Raw genomic sequence first — 5,952 nt, 5'->3', positions numbered from 1 at the left:
TTATATCTTGACTTGACTTTTTTATGCATGCAAATCATTGTTTTTACAGAGTTTGTGATAACTCATAATTATTTTAATGGCAGAGCACTGCCGTATCTGTTTTATGGTCTACATAGTTAAAATCTTCTCAGAGAGCCTAAATTCTAATACGTTTTATTAATTTACACTAATCTTCATATTTACTGTTCCCTAAAATAATTATGAGAAGCAAATAAAATCAAAATTCATGTTTAAAGAAGTGTTTTTAAAATTCCACTATCCCTTTTCTAAAGGTTAAAGGGCTGAAGCAGCTGTTTAGACTCACTGTAAATAAACTTTGGTAACTCTAATGGGGATAGACCCACTTAAGATATTTAAAAGGTACGGCATCAGTGTTTCATGCTCTGCCTTTTGGCTTCTAAAAGGAAAGATGCAGATTTCTAGTGCATTAAGCCTGAGCCATATTCTCACATGCTAGTGAAGTCATTAAAGAACTTTACATATGTGAGATAGAAACAATGGTTCCTTAGTTTTGCACTAGGAAGAAAACATTTTGTAAAAGAATGTTTATTTGAAATAATGATAACTATCAATTGTTCACAATGTGGTAGAAATGAAAACACCATCTCAGGTTTAACTTTTAAATAATAATGATAACTACCTTTATTGAGCATCTTCTACATCCTAGGCATTGTCCTAGGCATTGCATGTTTATATCCCCAATTCTCACCACAACCCTGCAAGTAGGTGGTATTATCCAAGTTTTACCCATTAAGAAACTGAAGATCAGAGAAGTTAAGAAACTTGCCCAACATCACATAGTAAGTAGCAGAGCTGGGAATGGAATTCAGGCATGATTCAAACCTGGATGTAATTGATTCCAAATGCCATGTCATTTTCACTATCTGCACTGACTTTTTAATTATTTAAAACTCTAAAAGGTGAACAAAGGTAAACTTAAACTTACCTAAGAAGATGAGAATCAAACAAAACAGATATGCTTACTCTAGTTAAAAAGAAAATAAATCTCATGTCAGACCCAGAAAGGACCAATCACTGTCCGATTGTAAGCTATGTTGGGCCAATTCCAAAATATTATACAATGGAGAGGTCAAATTTACCTACTTGTGAGTTACCTCAGTTTCCCAACAGTGGACCTTGGCACACTGGAGTAACAATACGTAACAGAGTTGCCAAGATATTTATACCCTCAGCACTCGGGGCAACACAGTGGAAAGTGGGGAGGCCATAGACCCAAACAAGTTCTTTGGGCCAGGCATGGCCTGGTAAGTACTCTATGCCTTGAAAATAAGTCCAGAAGCACTGGACTAAAGAGTGCTAATGCAGGAAATAATACACATAATTTTTAGGTAAGGATAATAATTTATCTCTGCTCCTAATATTACTATCCCATTGTAATTATTTATAACCCTCAAGCCAGTTGATTTTTAATATATTTGATTGGAAAATAACTCTGATATTATTAAGACTCACACAGAATCAGGGACAGGGCCCCCAAAGGAATTTGCTGTAAAATAGGCAGTAGAGATGTGGCATGGGCCCAACCCTGCATTCAAGTGTAACAGCATTCTGTCAGGGTCTCTTTGAATTGTGCACATAAGAAAACCAATACCAAAAACAATTTGTATTCAATATTGTCACATTTCTCTCTGGTAGAAAAATCAAATACCTTAGAGATTATGAAATCATTAAATTATGCTGAAATTGGATTGACTTACTACGTAACACTGAGTGCCGTTTTTAAATGAAAAGAATGAGATTTATAACCTCTTGAGTGTTATTGCAGTGATATTTGAACTCATTTGAATATTCAATATTATTTAATACCTGAATTATATTCAGAAAAAAAATGCCAAAATTTTTTTCAGATGACCCTTAAATTAAATTGCATATTCATTACTTGTCTGCTCTATTTAGATTTATTTTAAAAGTTTATTTAAGTAAATATTTTTATAAAAACCAGAAAACACTATATTACAAAATATTATTTATTAAATGTAGTTCATGAAATAATCTATTTTTACTCTTTTTTGGGAAATACTTGTGTTTTTGATACATCTCCATGAAGTGCTTTTGACATGAGAGGCTATTTTGATGTTTTTATACAACTGATGGTTAACAGCCATAGCATTCTATGATACTTCACAGGTAGTCTTGGCTTTTTCCCTGAAACGTAGACTTGGAAAATCTATTAGAAAGCAGAACGGGGCAAACTCTCCATTTTACTTATGGCTTTTTTAATTTTAAATTTTTAATTTTTTATTTATTTGTTTGAGACGGAGTCTCGTTCTGTCATCAGGCTGGAATGCAGTGGCACAATCTCGGCTCTCAGCTCGCTGCAACCTCTGCCTCCCGGGTTCAAGTGATTCTCCTGCCTCAGCCTCCCAAGTACCTGGGACTACAGGCATGTGCCACAACGCCCGGCTAATTTTTGTATTTTTAGTAGAGATGGGGTTTCAGCATGTTGGCCAGGATAGTCTCGATCTCTTGACCTCGTGATCCGCCTGCCTTGGCCTCCCAAAATGCTGGGATTACAGGTGTGTGCCACCGCGCCTGGCCGGCTTATTTTTATTCACAGTAAACCTTCAACAACTCATTCTCTCCACCAGATGGCATTTTTCTGTAAATGAAATGCTGACTTCGCCTCTTCCTGCTGTACGCTCATCCCTGCACTGAGCACAGATATGACAAGCAGTAGCCATGGGGGAGGTGGGTGACAAAGATGGGATCCCGGGAGGGAGCGCAGGTACATGCTAGTTTCAATTACCACAGTATTCTAGAGGCTGGCTGCAGTGACAAGGGGGGCAAATGAAATCAATGCAAGATTTCTTAGAGAATAACGGGCAAACGGAAAAATGTAAAACAACACAAAACAGGGACTGCTGGTAATATTTTAAAATATACTTATTTGTCTTCTTTTTGCATTATGAAAAAAATAAATTTTGTGTGATAATTTTGATGATGAAAGGTGGAAGTTCTACCTAGATTTGAATGAGTGTTTTTTTTTAAGGGAGTGAGAATGTCATGGTGCTAAACTTGACAAATAAGAGATCATTGAAATGCTGAAAATTTTAGCAGTCTTCTTAAAAGTGTTGAGGGGGCAAAAATCACCAATTACGCTATACAAAAATAAGCCTATAAATGTGTTTCACATTGCTAACTTGAGTTTCAGTTGATTCAGTTTGTAATAACTAGTAATGAGCTTCTGTTTACAATAAAAATTCTGTAAATTGCTTGCTGTTAATTTTTTATTGGTTATATATTAACTGTTTTCTACTTAGTCATGCAAAAGTGATGAATTTAAATATGGCTTGAGAATGGGACACTGTCAGTATTTATGTAATCTCTCTGGACTCCTAGAACTCAAAGTTAGAAAGTTGTACATTCCCAGTTTTGAATGCCCTCCTCTCTGTGCATTGCAGAAGGCCTCTCTCCAGTGGTGCTTCCCTGGTGTCCTAGGGGAAAGTGCACACTGTCACCATGGCAGGAGGCCAAAGCCGGAGATGAAAGGGTAAGGGCTGGCCACTGGGCAGCCTTGATGGCAGGATGGGTGGAGCCTCAAAGGTTCAGGTCTTAAATCCTTACCTGGCTTGATCCAGATAATCTACCCATTTGAAAACCACTTAGGATACGAAGGTATGTCTTAGAAGCAATATTACTTTCCAGGTCTTGTCCTTACCCGAAATAGCCTTTGTTGCTTTTTTCCTTCAGTTTTGCCACCCTCTCTTTCTTTTATGTATAAATGAACTCTTCGTTTCCTTTCTTTAATACTTTGTTTTTTTCTGCTGCCTTCTTCCTGTCTTTCACTTGCTGACACACAGATGTACACAACCAGCATTTCTAACTGCTTCCTCATACTTCAGCTTAACTATGTCCATTTTGAAATTTACATTTTGCCTAATTGTTTCCAGTTTCCCAAGCAACTTTTTCTGGAGTTCTCAGTGGTTCCTTAGCTAATACATATAAATTTATAAATAGTATAATTTTTTAACAAATTAATACCTTTCGCTTTAAGATATAAGATTGTCCTTGTCTAGCTGTTTTGAACTCAAACCTAACATGTATAAATCTCTTCAGCTTAAAAAGAACCAGGGCAATTTTAATTCATGTCCGCTTAACAAAACGTATTTTTCAACCATGTCTTTCTCTTCAGCACTACAAAGTAATGTACCTGTGAATGGTGACTATATTTTTTTGTTGCTGATTTTGTTACATTAGCTTGGTGCACCATTGTATATATAATGATCTCAGCTTTGAATGTAGAAAAAATATCTTTCTTCCTGGGCAAATCAATTCAATTTCTAGTATTGCGTAAGAAGCACACTGTAAAAATAAATCACTCCTCCATGCTGTAGGGCACCTTTGCTGTTCATGGCCATGTGTACCTGAATTTAAATACCCTTGAAAATATGGGAGGATTGACCTTGTATGAAACAAAAGTTTTAAAGTTACATTGTAAATTTCATTCACTTCACTCCATGCGTTCATTTACACATAACAACCCAGTGACAGACTGCAGACTATTAAAAATGTAAAACATTGGATAGATAGATAGATAATCTTCCTTTTTTTGGGAGTTCAGAACAGATACAAAGCAAAACAATAGCAATGCTGAGTGTTACTAATGTGTATCAATTCCTTCAGTGTTTACTGAAAGATTTCTGTAAAAATAAAAACAAATATGGAGGCTAAAGCAGGAAAAATGACCAGGCCATAGGATGTGAGATGAGTTTGGAAGGATACACAAGACTGTGGCTGGCTGGGTGCATTGGCTCACACCTGTAATCCCAGCACTTTGGGAGGCTAAGGTGGGCAGATCACCTGAGGTCAGGAGTTCGAGACCAGCCTGACCAACATGGAGAAACCTCATCTTTACTAAAAATACAAGTTAGTCAGGTGTGGTGGCACATGCCTGTAATCCCAGCTACTCGGGAGGCTGAGGCAGGAGAATTACTTGAACCCGGGAGGCGGAGATTGTGGTGAGCTGACATGGCGCTCTTGTACTCCAGCCTGGGCAACAAGAGCGAAACTCCATCTTAAGACTGTGGCTAAGAGGAAAAGGCATTGAACTTGGAAGTGGGAATGAACTGAAAGTGAATTTCAGTATGTGATATGCATAGATCATTCTTTGCACAAGCCACATCCTGTAGTGGCTCCACATGAACTTATCAAGTTAGGTCATAAGTTTACCTAGATAATACAGTCTTTGAATACCAACCTGAGGGATTTGGACTATAGGCAATAAGGAGCCCTTTGATGATTTCAAATGAAGGAATAATATAGGAAATACTTTATCGTAGGAAAATAATCCTTTGGAGTCACCTAGGACAAAAAAGGAAAGTCAAGAGGCAGAAGCAAGAAAATCAATTAAGCCATTTTAGTATTTCAGACTGCAGTGATGAAAACTAAACTGAGTGCCATTAGAACAGAAAGGAAGGGACAATTTCTTGGAAACTCATATACTCAATAATGTGATTATTTGTACACACAGTGGTTTCGTTTTTGTTTTTGTTTTTGAGACGGAGTCTTGCTCTTTCACCCAAGCTACAGTGCAGTGGCGCGATCTTGGCTCACTGCAAGCTCTGCCCCCCAGGTCACGCCATTCTCCTGCCTCAACCTCCCGAGCAGCTGAGACTATAGGCGCCTGCCACCACGCCCGGCTAATTTTTTGTATTTTTAGTAGAGACAGGGTTTCACCGTGTTAGCCAGGATGGTCTTGATCTCCTGACCTTGTGATCCGCCCTCCTCGGCCTCCCAAAGTGCTGGGATTACAGGCTTGAGCCACCGCGCCAGGCCTCACACAGTGGTTTTTAAGTGGAATTTAGTTTAAAACAAATCACAAAAATTACCCATTTTAAAAATTATTTTCAGCCATTGTAATTTGTACACACTTCTTTTTTAAAAACTTTCAATTTCTTCTCAAAAATTTTTGGTACAAAAGATACTCAATGT

At 37.6% G+C, this 5,952-nt stretch overlaps 1 protein-coding gene across 1 annotated transcript in view; it reads left to right on the top strand.

Annotated features, from left to right (window-relative positions):
• Positions 1 to 131: 131 nt before the first annotated feature.
• Positions 132 to 5,952, top strand: part of LRRC66 (leucine rich repeat containing 66) — a 30,115-nt gene continuing 24,294 nt past the window's right edge. The window contains exon 1 of the mRNA XM_032150913.2: positions 132 to 3,636. The gene's annotated coding sequence lies outside the window, so the exon portion shown is untranslated. The remainder of the gene's footprint in view (positions 3,637 to 5,952) is intronic.

The sequence above is a fragment of the Hylobates moloch genome, unplaced genomic scaffold (genome assembly GCF_009828535.3).
Source record: "Hylobates moloch isolate HMO894 unplaced genomic scaffold, HMol_V3 SCAFFOLD_2, whole genome shotgun sequence".
Classification (NCBI taxonomy): domain Eukaryota; kingdom Metazoa; phylum Chordata; class Mammalia; order Primates; family Hylobatidae; genus Hylobates; species Hylobates moloch.
Note: the sequence above shows the minus strand (reverse complement) of the source record. Positions and strands in the feature narration are given on the sequence as shown.